The following is a 16,329-nucleotide window of genomic DNA, read 5'->3' on the forward strand; positions in this document are numbered from 1 at the left end:
GACCATAATGTATTTTACTTTGTTGAAACCTGTTCATCATGGAACATTTGATAATGCAAAACAATTGATCCATTAAAAAAATGGTGACATGCGCTGGGGGTGCGATAGGGAAAGTTAGATCAAACGTGAATATGTCAAAATGTGTCCCCCTGTATACTATTGTCAAGGTGTTTTTTTATTTTTCCTGCAAATCATTGTTCCAGAATTTATTCTGGAACAATGGTTATTATTGAATGGAATGCACTCTATATTAACGATCATGTTTTTATTATTATTATTGCATTTATGTTTTTGATTTTATTTCACACTAATATGTGTATGTGTTAATCAAATTGTAATACAATTGCATTTATAGTGAACATGCAAGGTTTGTTTCTTTGAAAAATATGTTCGACATATTCTTTACTAACTGCTTCAGTTATTTATGTTTTTTATATATATACACATATACAGGGTGTAACTAAATAAGTGTAAAACATTTTAGGAGGTGATTTCTCATCGAAAAAAGATAGGATCTTTCATATAAATGAATTTCATTGGAGCATCCCTTGTTAAGATACAGCCCCTTAAAGGGGGTACATAAAATTTGTCTAACAATTTTTTTCACAAGCACTAAAAAAGTAACAATATTGACATTAACCTGACGTTTTGTACTACCAAAAAGACACTTGGCCAGAAATTTATTTGGTTTACCCCATTGTTGTAAGGGGTGGAAAAAGCAACCCCTAAAATTTATTTCCAATGTAACTTTTTGTCTTATTATTTGTCAAAATTCCATTTGTTGAGAATTGATCTGATAAACTTGGAATGCTACTCAGTACCGAATGAATTAAAGTGGCCTTTTCAAATGGAAATACAGTTCCAAAGCAATTTTTCTAGAAACAAAAAACTAGAACACCTCAAGAAATACAATCCAATAGAGTGTACAAATTGAACTGTGGAAGCTGTCACAAATGCTATGTTGGTCAAACCGGACGCTATATTCGAACACGAGTGTCAGAACACATGAGAGACTCTAAGAAACTGAATATAAAAAACTCCACAGTTCTCATTGAACATACAAAACAATATGCACACATTTTTTATTTTGATCCTCCAACTATTCTAGATGTTCAACCTTACTTATGCAAAACACTTTTGAGCGAAATGATACATATCCTCAAATGCGATAGCGTTAACATTAGAAGATATGTTGATGGCCTTAATACTGCATATTTCAATTTGATACATAAAATACCTGAATAATTCACCTTTTTTTCATTCTTTTTCTTTCTGTCATTGACTAAAAAACAGACACCACCTCATCAGAATCACAGATAAAGCCATTCGTTTGTTTTATGTCGTTTTGTGTTGGTGTGTAACTCAGAAATTTGGTTGTTGCAATGTTTTTCATTTTTTTTTTAATATGTATACAGGGTGTAACTAAATGAGTGTAAAAAATTTGAGGAGGTGATTCCTCATCGAAAAAAAAATAGAATCTTTCATATAAATACATTTCTTTGGAGCATCCCTTGTTAAGATACAGCCCCTTAAAGGGGGTACATGAAATTTGTATAACAATTTTTTTCACAAGCACTATAAAAGTAACAATATTGACATTAACCTGACGTTTTGTACTACCAAAAAGACACTTAGCCAGAAATTCATTTGGTTTACCCCATGGTTGTAAGGGGTGGAAAACGCAACCCCTAAAATGTATTTCCAATGTAACTTTTTGTTTCATTATTTGTTTACCATTTAAAAATTGATTTCTTATAGCCTGTTTCATTCTAAACAAAAAATGTCTCTTGAGTTTTTTGCATAAAATAAACCAATTCGCAGCAAAAAATTATTTTAGGGACAACTACAGAGATATATCGTCATAAATGCGAAAATACGAAACTAATCTATCCAGTAGGTTACTATTAGCGATAGTGATAATTGAATTGTATGACGCTGTCAGTTTGTGTGTTGTTGTTCTGTTCTCAATTTGTTACTTTAATAATTCACTTGTTATTGAAATGGCATACACAAATGAGGAAATGGCTGATATGCATTACGTTTACGGTCTGTCGCAGATAAATGGTTTAGAAGCTTCTAGAAGATATGCTGAAATGTATCCTCAACGACAGCATCCTTCACATAGAATATTTGCTCGACTTCATCAACGATTACGAGACTATGGTTCATTCGACAAAAGAACGCAGGATTGTGGTCGTCATCGAGAAGTACGAACACCACAGCTTGAGGAAGCAGTACTTAATTTGATTGAAGAAGAACCTACTACCAGTACTAGAAAGATTGCTTTCCAGCTAAATGTTGATCATATGACGGTATTTCGAATTTTAAAGTAACAAGTCTTATACCCTCACCATCTGCAACGAGTACAGGCACTGTTACCGCGAGACTTTCCGAACCATCTTGAATTTTGCAATTGGATGCTGGAAATGATTAGAAGAAATTGTGACTTTCTGAAGATGATAGAATTCACAGACGAATGTAGTTTTTCTCAGGTTATTGGGGATAATTTAATTGGGCCTCATTTTCTACCTCCTCGATTAAATGGTGAGACATACGTTCAATTTTTAAGAGAAGTGCATCCAGTACTGCTAGAGAAAGTTCTTTTGGACGTTAGAAGGGATATGTTTTTTATGTATGATGGGGCTTTCGCTTATTTTAGTCAAGTAGCACGTCAACATTCAACTGAAACATATGCAAATCAGTGGATTGGTCGAGGATTCCTCGATTCCCGGATTTCAATCCTCTCTATTTCTATATTTCTGGTCATTTACAGCATTTGAAATTATTGCACTCCTATGTACAGGACTTAAGAAACCGCATCATCGATGCGTGCAGGGTAATCAGAGAGACTCCAGGAATATTTGAGCGAATACGTGGCTCAATGCGCCGACGTCTAGACGCATGCGTAATGTCTGAAGGTAGACATATTGAACATTTACCATGATTTCTACATGTTGTGTGTTTTGTTATCAATAAATTAGTTTTGTTTATTACCCTTTAATCGTTTAATGCAGGTACTAACTACAAAATAACAATAAATCTAGTTCGCATTTATGACGATGTATCTCTGTAGTTGTTCCTAAAATACATTTTTGCTGCGAACTGGTTCATTTTGTTCAAAAAACCTAAGAGACATTTTTTGTTTAGAATGAAACAGGCTATCGAAAATGATTTTTTAAATGGTAAACAAATAATGAGACAAAAAGTTCCATTGGAAATAAATTTTGGGGGTTGCATTTTCCACCCCTTACAACCATGAGGTAAACCAACTAAATTACTGGCTAAGTGTCTTTTTGGTAGTTCAAAACGTCAGGTTGATTTCAATATTGTAACTTCTCTAGTGCTTGTGAAAAAAATTGTTATACAAATTTTATGTACCCCCTTTATGGGGCTGTATCTTTACAAGGAATGCTCCAATGAAGTGTCTTTATATGAAAGATCCTATCTTTTTTTCGATGAGGAATCGCCTCCTTGAATGTTTCACACGTATTCAGTTAAACCCCGTATTTATATCTATATTTTTCATCGCACTTCGTCAATGAGCATTCATTCTTCGACAATAAAATATATTCATCTATCTGTCTGTGTATCTTTGTTCGAGACGAGGTCAAAACATGAAAATAATATCTACTGGAATGTAAGTATCCCACGAAATTAGAAATTCACCCTATTTTTTTAACAGTCCACCTATTCACTCGATCAACTCAAGATTATTCTTTGTATCCATACTTGTTAAGCTAACACAATTACTTCACTGAAAACAACACTCGTTCGTATATTGATTTCACGTTTCCACGGCTTGTTTACATTTGGAATTATGATGATGGAAACATATTGGTGCTTTATCCTTTGTTGATATTAAATCAGAGTCCAAACACATCGCATTTATGATTCAGTATTAGCCAACGCTGTTTCGACCAGCCGTAGGCCTCACCAGTGTTTCCATGCTGCAACTGCCCTTAAAGAACAATGTTGAGTAATTTAGGGCGATAATACCTGCCCTTAAGAAGAAAATTTTGTGCAAGAAGTGAAATACCTGCCTTAATACAATGTGTGGAACATAGAGTTTATGGTCAGATGGAATATCAAAATATTGAGGACCTTCAACACAGCATTGTTGTAGAGTTCGGAAGATTGAGGAGGAGGGAAATCAATCCTGCAGTGAATAATATTCAAAGAAAGGTACAGTTGCGTTATCATGAACAAGGCCAGCATTTTGAGCATTTGCTGTGATTCACTTTTGTCTTTACATTTCAGTTAATTATTGTTATTTGTTCGAAGTTCTATTTTTATTGAAAAGGACATAATGTCTAGTTCACCTCAAACACACCTCATTTATCAAATTATGATTGTTCATTTTGTCTCCGTATTTTTTCATTGGCTTTTCAAACGAACCAAACTTGTTCAGATTTTGATCTAATAATACTGTTTCTATAGTATTCGTAATAAATTTGTATCTTATTCCTTTCTTCTTCATTCGTGAAAGCCATTTTTCGCTAAAAATGTAATGATCTGTACAATAACAATAAGAAAAAATGAAGTTAATGATAGTGGCCGGAAGATGAACCGTCGGAGAGCAAATCGGAAAACACCATTATGTAGCAGGGAAAAAGTGGCAATGTGGAAGTGCAATTTATTTTCGAATCCTTGGAATAATGAAGCCAGAAAAAAAATAAAGAGCACTTCCCTAAATTTCTGTTTTTGCCGGATATACTCGGAATTTCAAAACTTCTCAACGGCATATTGTTAGTCAGGTAAATGCGCAACTTTGCACCAATTTACCATCTTCGTATCTCTCATATATAGTGATAATGCCACCAATTCTGATGGAAAAGTTTGACTGGAATGAGATTGCAAAATATAGAACTACTTAACAAATTGACTGAAGCAGCGGTTCTCAAACTTTTTTGGGACCGAACCTTTTTGGAAAGCAAAATACTTAACGGAACCCTACAATAAAACAATAGTGTTTGAAAGTGTATTCTTCATTAATAAGCATAATGAATGTGCAATGTAACAGTTACTCATTACTTACTTACATAACACATATAATGAGAGAAGATATTTGAAAAAATACAACTTTTCCTAGGATATCACAACTATCCCAATTTGTCTCTGCATAAACTACTTATTATGTATTAACGAGAACCCAAATTACATTTCAATATCGATCGTTTTTCACCTTTCAATCCATATTACGTAAATTTGCAAACAGAAGTTTATATTCCTTTTTTTCCTAATACTTTCCTTGTAGTTGAACCTTTGAATCCAAATTTGATTTAAATTGAAACATTCGTTAATCTCAATCCATCTGATATCCTTCTGATATCATTTTATCCCAATCAGAACCACTTTCTCTATATATCTTTCAATAAAATTTTACCTTTGATCATATAACATCCTAGTAAACCTGATGGATCTAATAGAGACATTATTACTTTAAAAATTCCACGTTCATTAAAACAACGATAAAAATAAAAACAACAATAAAAATTAATTGGTGCTCCGGGGCGACTTCATTGATTCCAGTGGCGCATTTGCTTTTTCAGCTGCAGGAAAACCCGGAAAAACCTGAAGCACCACATCATCTGAAGATCTTGATTTACCAATGTCCTCTCTCTTATAAAACAACTTGTAGGGTGTCTCCAGAGGCTCCAATAGATTCAATGCATCGCCAGAACACTTCGTGACACGACTATCGTCAAACTTAAATAAGTTCGTTTCGTTTTTTACCAAGGCGTAATAATGACCAAATTCAACGCTAGAACTACAGTGAACAATGACTGCATGAATATTATAATAGTGGTCTTCTAGATTCAAATGTTCATGTATTTCGAACCTTCGAAAGAGTTTCTTGCTTCCGTCAGAGGTTGAGTCTTGTTTGAAAATCATCAGTGTTATTATTAGATTGACTGGTGCCTCAGCTATATTTGTTACCTTATAACAGTCAGTGAGTTTGCCGTATGTATGGCAATACAGTCGCTCATCACCTGTTAAAAATTCCATTTTCAGATGATTTAACAATAAGCTTTGCACGGACTGGTTATTAGTCATATTAGGAAAAGCTAGATTTAAGATTTCCTCACTATATTCCATATTGGGCCCAAAATCCTATGGAAATTATATCTAAAATATTAACATCATTTCAGAAATCTCCAGGAGTCTGATGAAAATGAAAAACAATTGTTATGAATGTATATAATTCTTTAATAATACAATATCCGCCCGAAAAAAAAGTAAGGAGGAAGTAGTGCAAAAATGCGCGAGTATGACCGGTGTCAATAAATCGACAATTTTCAGAATTCTCATGGAACTGAAGGAAAACAACAACTTTTTCGAGCCGAGAGTATCCATTGGTAGAAAATGTTTGGTTATCGATGAAGAAGGGAAGAATTCTATTAGGAGAACAGTACACTCTTATTACATAAAAAACGAAATGCCTACAGTTTTTTCAGTTATTCGTGAAGACAGTTGTTTCCTGATTTAAGAAAAACTCGATTTTGGAAGATATGACATGAGCTGAATTTCACTTTTGGAAAGGAAGATAGAAAGAGCATGTCAATAGAAAAATCAGATATGTAGAATGGAGAAGAAACTATTTAAGAGAAATAAAGAAAGCCAGAGCACTAGATAAATCTATTTTTTATTTGGATGAAACATGGGTAAATGAGGGTCATACCGTCTTGAAAGTTTGGCAAAATCAGAACATCAAAAGTGAAAGACAAGCCTTTATAGAAGGTTGGTCCACTGGTTTGAAAATTCTAGTTGGAAAAGGTCGCTGTCTTATCATAACTCACATAGACAGCAGTGACGGATTCGTGAAAGATGGATTGATGGTGTTTGAATCGAAGAAAAATGGGGATCATCATCAAGAAATGGATGCCACAGTATTCGAAATATGGTTAAAAAACATAGTTGTAAAACTTCCGCAGAGATCCGTAATAGTAATGGATAACGCAAGTTACCACAGTATACGAGTTGAGAAGCTGTCGACGTCGTGTTGGAAGAAAGCATATATTACTGAGTGGTCACAAATTGAAGCTATTTCTTTAGAATCGACCATATTAAAAGCGGAGCTCCTCAACTTGGCTAAACGTCATAAGTCAAAATTCATCTGGTATGTCACCGATGAGATGGCGAAGACTAAAAGAATGTCGGTTCTTCGGTTGGCGCCTTATCTCTGTGAATTGAAACCAATAGAGTTGGTTTGGGCTCAAGTTAAAGGATTTGTCGCAAGGAACAATAAGACCTTCAAGCTGTGTGAAATAAAGAAATACCTATACAGTGCTCTGGAAACAGTCGACCAAAAAGTTTAGGAAAAATGTATCCACAGAATAATCAGAATCGAAGCAGAGATGTGGGATTTGGATGATCGCATAGATTCAATATCAGAAAAAATTATTCCAGTTGTCATCAATCCTAATTAAACTGATTCATCCAGTGAAAATCACTCAACGAATCTGTGTAGACTTTTTTCAGATTGAAATTATCGCAATGTCTTATTCGAAGTAAGTATTCCCATTGAATCTATAAAATAGTTTCTGAATCAACTATAAAATTCAATAAGGAATATGAATCTTCATTTCCAAACCAACAAGAATATATAAAGTGTATCTCTTAGTGCAGTCACAGTTTTTTACTTCATGAAAATGCCAGAGTCGAAGCCGAAACCCCGAACAACGCAAAATTTTGAACGTGGTTCGAATCGAAATCAGATGTTCAAATTTTTAACCGCGAAAATCTATTCTATTCGTATACTTATCTGTTGATGTTTCGAATACTTTATCCATCTTCATTATCATACCCACGATCAATTTGATATTATCAGTGTTAATGATAATAATAATATAAAATTTTTTTACATCAAAAGACGAATCATACCTACAAATTATAAAGTTTTGAGTTAAATAGGTTGGATAAAAAAAAGACTCTATGTCTTCAAAACGTCATCAGATGATACATATTTCTTTCAATATGCAAATTTTTTCAAATTCAAGTTGATGACAAATTTGATTTCTTTCCAAAAAGCTAATTTATCAAATGCAGTAACTTTTTGCCCTTTCTACAAGTGATTATTCTATAGATCTGCAGAAGGTAACAATTCTAAATAATAAAAAACTATTTCAAATATGAATTGTCCTTCCTAAAATGAAATATTTAAACAAAATTAGTTTTCACCATATTTTAATTATCTCCTCATCATACATAATATATCAATGGAAAATTGTGGGTGAATTGAGGTGATATTTGCTTGAGACGACTATGTTACTTTCTGATGTAGCGACATGTTTGCATTCTTGAAATCCTTTTACTCTCAGACAATACTGAACGAACTATAGCTGCAGTTGATAATGAAATAGGCATTTTAGCAATTTGACTTTTACCACTTATGAGTTGTTTCATCAATACTAAAATTTCTGAGAAATACTTCATGACATTGAGAAATCATTCAAACGATTTTTTACAATTTTTTTCTCTTACGGAATTTACATAATTCGGTTTGATCCAGTTTCATTCCATTCCTGTGAATTATGCAAAAATTTTCGGTAATAAGATTTTCAATCAACATACTGAAGAATGTATTACTTACCTACTTCCAGATACCTGTGCAGATAGGTATCCACTACCTAGTTTCAGGTAGTTGGTCGTATATAACTCTGGCGTTTTTGATAAGATTCATTTTAGTGCAACAGTGTACATACAGTAGAGGAGTTAGTGTTTGTACCATTCATTATATGATTAACGAGTTGTGTGAATGAAATTATAGTTTGTGTATAAGTACGAAATATTTTGTCCATTGTGGAAAGAGGATTCTTGTTCAAGAGAAAGTCGTACATACGAAAGTATAAGTGAATCTCGAAATGAAGTGTACTTGGAGTTTATTTAGGCATTTTTCTTCACTTCGTAGAAATGGGACGGAAGACGAATCGACTAAGAAAGGCAAAGACTCGATGAAAAGGAAGGATCTAAAAATTGACAAATACAAATCACTCGAGATCATTGGCAAGGGAGCCTTTGCAGAAGTCAATCTAGCCATCCACAAACCCACCGGTAGGAAAGTGGCAATCAAGGTCTTCGACAAGACTCAACTTACATCCGCTTCGATGCAGAAATTGTATAGAGAAGCTAGAATAATGAGAATGTTAGACCATCCGAACATAGTAAAATTGTTTCATGTGATTGAAACGAAAAAAACTTTTCGCATTGTTATGGAGTACGTCTCTGGAGGTGACTTATTTGACTATCTTGAAAGCCACGGTAGGATGGAAGAGTCGGAAGCCAGAGCGAAGTTTATACAAATTGTCTCTGCGGTGGAGTACTGCCACGAGAAGGGGATCGTTCACCGGGACTTGAAAGATAGCAACATATTGTTGGATAGCGAAATGAACATAAAAGTTGCCGACTTCGGACTATCAAGTGAATTCACCCCAGGATACAAATTAGCTACATTTTGCGGTAGTCCACATTATACAGCCCCCGAGATATTGATGGGCATAAAATATGATGGACCCGAAGTGGATGTTTGGTCACTGGGAGTTATATTATTCGTGCTTTTGACGGGAACTTTGCCCTTTGGCGGTTCAACACTACAAGTGCTAAAAGAACGAGTGCTTCATGGCAAATTTCGGATCCCTTCTTACGTAAGCAAGGACTGTGAAAATATCTTGAAGAAACTTTTGGTTGTAGATCGTTTCAAAAGGCCTATCTTGGAAGTAATCCGGTATGATAAGTGGTTGAGTCAGGAATATGAGATGTGTACTTCTTTTTAGAAATATGGGATTTTGAGTCCTATGTATAGACCGACCAGGTACAATCTCACGTACCTTTTCCAAGAGGTAAAAATCACCAGGCGTGTTCGTTGCTGAACTCATTTTGGCCGCAGATAACGGAACAGGTCGACGGTCAAATATTGTTTGTGACAGAATATCGCAGACTACAAAGGCGGATGGTCTGGAATATTTGCATCGATTTCGAATTGGAGCCAATTGTCATTGTATTTGCTATCTTTCATCCTTTATTATATCATTACAAGTATATCTAGCATTTTTTATTTCTAATAAGTGGAACGTAGTAATAAAAACAAAATCGTGTATTGGCTGCTGGGAACCATTCTTTTGGTGAAGTACAACCATTGGGTGCCGTCCCTTTCCATTTTTTCTAGTTATCAATAGGAAAGTACAGAACAGTGCTACTTTCAGTTATTCAGTCTTACTCAAAAGTACTGGCATGTGATCAAGGTTGTAGCCAGACAGCTGACCTGGATACATTTGTTTTTTACAACAATACTTGATAGATAAAGAGTGGAGAGGAATATTTATTGATCTTTACACATACAAATAAGATAAGTCACATATACACACGTACATTATTACTCAAGAATGAATATCATACTAAATATCTTGAAGAAGCATTTGGTTGTAGATCGTTTCAAAAGGACTAGCTTGGAAATAATCCGGTATGATAAGTGGTTGAATCAGGAATATGAGACGTGTACTTCTTTTTAGAAATATGGAAATTTGAGTCCTATGTATAGACCGACCAGGTACAATCTCACGTAGAGGTAAGAATCACCAGGCGTGTTCGGTGCTGAACTCATTTTGGCCGCAGATAACCGAACAGGTTGACAGTCAAATATTGTTAGTGGCAGAATATCGCAGACTACAAAGGCGGACGGTCTAAAATATTTGCATCAATTTCGAATTGGAGTCAATTGTCATTGTATCTGCTATCTTTCATCCTTTATTATATCATTACAAGTATATCTAGCATTTTTATTTCTAATAAGTGGAACGTAGTAATAAAAACAAAATCATGTGTTGGCTGCCTGTGAACAATTCCTTTTGTGAAGTACAATCCGTGCATGCCTCTTCCTATTTTTCCAGTTTTTAATAGAAAAGTAGAGGAAAGTCCTACTTTCAGTTATTCAGTCTTACTCAAAAGTACTGGCATGTGATCAGAGTTGTAGCCAGGCAGCTGACTTGGATACGTTTGTTTTTGAAAACAATACTTGATAGGTGAAGAGTGGAGAGAAATATTCATTGATCTTTACAGATACAAATAAGATAAGTCACATATACACACGTACATTATTACTCAGGAATGAATATTATACTATTCAACCAAAATAATTTTTTTTGGAGGGAAAAATCAATTTTTCATCGACCTTTTTTGGGTAATTGTTACCTTCCACAATCTGAAAAAATATAAATATTATAATGGAGAACTTTATACAAGGCCACATCATCTGAAGATCTTGATTTACCCATTTTCTCCCTCTTATAAAACAAAATGTAGGGTGTCTCCAGAGGCTCCAATAAATTCAATGCATCATCAGAACACTTCGTTACACGACTATCGTCAAACTTAAACCAGTCCATTTCTTCTTTGACCAAGGCGTAATAACGACCAAATTCAACGCCAGAACCACAGTCAACAATGACTGCATGAATATTATAATAGTGGTCTGCTAGATTCAAATGTTCATCTATTTCGAAACTTCGGAAGAGTTTCTTGCTTCCGCCAGGGGTTGAGTCTTGTTTGAAGATCATCAGTGTTATTATTAGATTGACTGGTGCCTCAGCTATACTTGTTGTCTTATAACAGTCAGTTAGTTTGGCGCATGTTTGACAATACAGTCGATCATCACCTGTTAAAAATTCCATTTTCAGATGATTTAACAATAAGCTTGGCACGGACTGGTTATTAGTCATATTAGGAAAAGCTAGATTTAAGATTTCCTCACTATATTCCATATTGGGCCCAAAATCCTATGAAAATTATATCTAAAATATTAACATCATTGCATAATTCTCCGGGAGCCTGATGAAAATGAAAAACAATTGTTATGAATGTATATAATTCTTTAAGAATACAATATCCGCCCGAAAAAAAAAGTAAGGAGGAAGTAGTGCAAAAATGCGCGAGTATGACCGGTGTCAATAAATCGACAATTTTTAAAATTCTCATGAAACTGAAGGAAAACAACAACTTTTTCGAGCCGAGAGTATCCATTGGTAGAATATGTTTGGTTATCGATGAAGAAGGGAAGAATTCTATTAGGAGAACAGTACACTCTTTTTACATAAAAAACGAAATGCCTACATTACATAAAGTTTTTTCAGTTATTCGTGAAGACAGTTGTTTCCTGATTTAGGAAAAACTCGATTATGGAAGATATGACATGAGCTGAATTTCACTTTTGGAAAGGAAGATAGAAAGAGCATGTCAATAGAAAAATCAGATATGTAGAATGGAGAAGAAACTATTTAAGAGAAATAAAAAAAGCCAGAACACTAGATAAATCTATTTTTTATTTGGATGAAACATGGGTCAATGAGGGTCATACCGTCTTGAAGGTTTGCAAGATCAGAACATCAAAAGTGAAAGACAAGCCTTTATAGAAGGTTGGTCCACTGGTTTGGAAATTCTAGTTGGAAAAGGTCGTTGTCTTGTCATCACTCACATAGGCAGCAGTGACGGATTCGTGAAAGATGGATTGATGGTGTTTGAATCAAAGAAAAATGGGGATTATCATCAAGAAATGTATGCCACAGTATTCGGAGAATGGTTTAAAAACATACTTGTCACACTTTCGCAGAGATCCGTAATAGTAATGGATAACGCAAGTTACCACAGTAGACGAGTCGAGTAGCTGCCGATGTCGTGTTGGAAGAAAGCAGATATTACTGAGTGGTCACAAATGGAAGCTATTCCTTTTGAATCGACCATATTGAAAGCGGAGCTCCTCAACTTGGCTGAACGTCATAAGTCAAAATTCATCAGGTATGTCACCGATGAGATGGCGAAGACTGAAAGAATGTCGGTTCTTCGGTTGGCGCCTTATCTCTGTGAATTGAATCCAATAGAGTTGGTTTGGGCTCAAGTTAAAGGATTTATCGCAAGGAACAATAAGACCTTCAAGCTGTGTGAAATAAAGAAATACCTATACAGTACTCTGGAAACAGTCGACCAAAAAGTTTAGGAAAAATGTATCCACAGAATAATCAGAATCGAAGCAGAGATGTGGGATTTGGATGATCGCATAGATTCAATATCAGAAAAAATTATTCTAGTTGTCATCAATCCCAATTAAACTGATTCATCCAGTGAAGAATCACTCAACGAATCTGTGTAGACTTTTTTCAGATTGAAATTATCGCAATGTCTTATTCGAAGTAAGTATTCCCATTGAAGCTATAAAATAGTTTCTGAATCAACTATAAAATTCAATAAGGAATATGAATCTTCATTCCCAAACCAACAAGAATATATAAAGTGTATCTCTTAGTGCAGTCACAGTTTTTTACTTCATGAAAATGCCAGAGTCGAAGCCGAAACCCCGAACAACGCAAAATTTTGAACGTGGTTCGAATCGAAATCAGATGTTCAAATTTTTAACCGCGGAAATCTATTCTATTCGTATACTTATCTGGTGATGTTTCGAATACTTTATCCATCTTCATTATCATACCCACGATCAATTTGATATTATCAGTGTTAATGATAATAATAATATAAAATTTATTTACATCAAAAGACGAATCATACCTACAAATTATAATGTTATGATTTAAATGGGTTGGATGAAAAAAAGACTCTATGTCTTCAAAACGTCATCAGATGATACATATTTCTTTCAATATGCAAATTTTTTCAAATTCAAGTTGATGACAAATTTGATTTCTTTCCAAAAAGCTAATTTATCAAATGCAGTAACTTTTTGCCCTTTCTACATGTGATTATTCTATAGATCTGCAGAAGGTAACAATTCTCAATAATAAAAAACTATTTCAAATATAAATTGTCCTTCCCAAAATAAAATATTTAAACAAAATTAGTTTTCACCATATTTTAATTATCTCCCCATCATACATAATATATCAATGGAAAATATATTTATCTGTTCAATGTACCACTTAAACGACAAAAATGACAAAATATAAAAACAACAATAAGAATTAATTGGCGTTCTGGGGCGACTACATTGATTCCAGTGGCGCAGTTGCTTTTTCAGCTGCAGGAAAATCCGGAAAAACCTGCAGCACCATATCATCTGAAGATCTTGATCTGCCAATGTCCTATCTCTCATAAAACAAAATGTAGGGTGTCTCCAGAGGTTTCAGTGGTACATGAAAACTTTATAATAATACCCCCAGTTCGACGCCTATTAATATTATCTTAAACGTTATATCAGAAAAAACATGGAACGGTTCTTCTGGCAGTATTTTCACATTCTTTGTCGAAGTTTTCGCGTTCTTTGTCACATATCCCTATTTTAATGGCTCGTTAGTGGCGTCCTCAAGGGATATAGAGGGTAGACATATCTCAATGGTTTTGTGGGTGAATTGAAGTGATATTTGCTTGAGACTACTATGTTGCTTTCTTTGATGTAGCGACATGTTTGCATTCTTGAAATCCTTTTACTCTCAGACAATACTGAACGAACTATAACTGCAGTTGATAATGAAATAGGCATTTTAGCAATTTGACTTTTACCACTTATGAGTTATTTCATCAATACTATAATGATAAAATTTCTGAGAAGTATTTCATGATACTGAGAAATCATTCATACGATTTTTTACAATTTTTTTCTCTTACGGAATTTACATAATTCGGTTTGATCCAGTTTCATTCCATTCCTGTGAATTATGCAAAAATTTTCGGTAATAAAATTTTCAATCAACATACTGAAGAATGTATTACTTACCTACTTCCAGATACCTGTGCAGATAGGTATCCACTACCTAGTTTCAGGTAGTTGGTCGTATATAACTCTGGCGTTTTTGATAAGATTCATTTTAGTGCAACAGTGTACATACAGTAGAGGAGTTAGTGTTTGTACCATTCATTATATGATTAACGAGTTGTGTGAATGAAATTATAGTTTGTGTATAAGTACGAAATATTTGGTCCGTTGTGGAAAGAGGATTCTTGTTCAAGAGAAAGTCGTACATACGAAAGTATAAGTGAATCTCGAAATGAAGTGTACTTGGAGTCTATTTAGGCATTTTTCTTCACTTCGTAGAAATGAGACGGCAGACGAATCGACTAAGAAAGGCAAAGACTCGATGAAAAGGAAGGATCTAAGAATTGACAAATACAAATCACTCGAGATCATTGGCAAGGGAGCCTTTGCAGAGGTCAATCTAGCCATGCACAAACCTACCGGTAGGAAAGTGGCGATCAAGGTCTTCGACAAGACTCGCTTCGATGCAGAAATTGTATAGAGAAGCTAGAATAATGAGAATGTTAGACCATCCGAACATAGTAAAATTGTTTCATGTGATTGAAACGAAAAAAACTTTTCGCATTGTTATGGAATACGTCTCAGGAGGAGATTTATTTAAATATCTTGAACGCCACGGTAGGATGGAAGAGTCGGAAGCCAGAGCGAAGTTTATACAAATTGTCTCTGCGGTGGAGTACTGCCACGAAAAGGGGATCGTCCACCGGGACTTGAAAGATAGCAACATATTTTTGGATAGCGAAATGAACATAAAAGTTGCCGACTTCGGACTATCAAGTGAATTCACCCCAGGATACAAATTAGCTACATTTTGCGGTAGTCCACATTATGCAGCACCCGAGATATTGATGGGCATAAAATATGATGGACCCGAAGTTGATGTTTGGTCATTGGGAGTTATATTATTCGTGCTTGTGACGGGAACTTTGCCCTTTGGCAGTTCAACACTACAAGTGCTAAAAGAACGAGTGCTTCATGGCAAATTCCGGATCCCTTCTTACGTAAGCAAGGACTGTGAAAATATCTTGAAGAAACTTCTGGTTGTAGATCGTTTCAAGAGGCCTAGCTTGGAAATAATCCGGTATGATCAGTGGTTGAATCAGGAATATGAAATGTGTACTTCTTTTTAGAAAATTGTTTGTGACGGAATATCGCAGACTACAACGGCGAATGGTCTAAAATGTTTGCATCGATTTCGAATTGAAGCCAATCGTCATTGTATCTGCTATCTTTCATCCTTTATTATGTCATTACAAGTATATCTAGCATTTTTTATTTCTAATAAGTGGAACGTAGTAATAAAAACAGAATCATGTGTTGGCTGCCTGTGAACAATTCCTTTTGTGAAGTACAATCCGTGCATGACTCTTCCTATTTTTTCCAGTTTTTAATAGAAAAGTAGAGGAAAGTCCTACTTTCAGTTATACAGTCTTACTTAGAAGTACTGGCATGTGATGAGGGTTGTAGCCAGACAGCTGACCTGGATACGTTTGTTTTTGACAACAATACTTGATAGATAAAGAGTGGAGAGAAATATTTATTGATCTTTACAGATACAAATAAGATATGTCACATATACA

General features: G+C 34.7%; 2 pseudogenes; both read left to right on the plus strand.

The window, feature by feature from the left end:
- The first annotated feature begins 8,861 nt into the window (after positions 1-8,861).
- On the plus strand, positions 8,862-9,770 carry LOC141480231 (serine/threonine-protein kinase MARK2 pseudogene; annotated as a pseudogene).
- Positions 9,771-14,981: 5,211 nt separating this feature from the next.
- On the plus strand, positions 14,982-15,879 carry LOC141480232 (MAP/microtubule affinity-regulating kinase 3 pseudogene; annotated as a pseudogene).
- Positions 15,880-16,329: the final 450 nt, after the last annotated feature.

This window comes from Leptinotarsa decemlineata, unplaced genomic scaffold, assembly GCF_025532065.1.
Source record: "Leptinotarsa decemlineata unplaced genomic scaffold, Ldec_3_MD MMD2_P_RNA_scaffold_7, whole genome shotgun sequence".
In the NCBI taxonomy this organism is placed as follows: domain Eukaryota; kingdom Metazoa; phylum Arthropoda; class Insecta; order Coleoptera; family Chrysomelidae; genus Leptinotarsa; species Leptinotarsa decemlineata.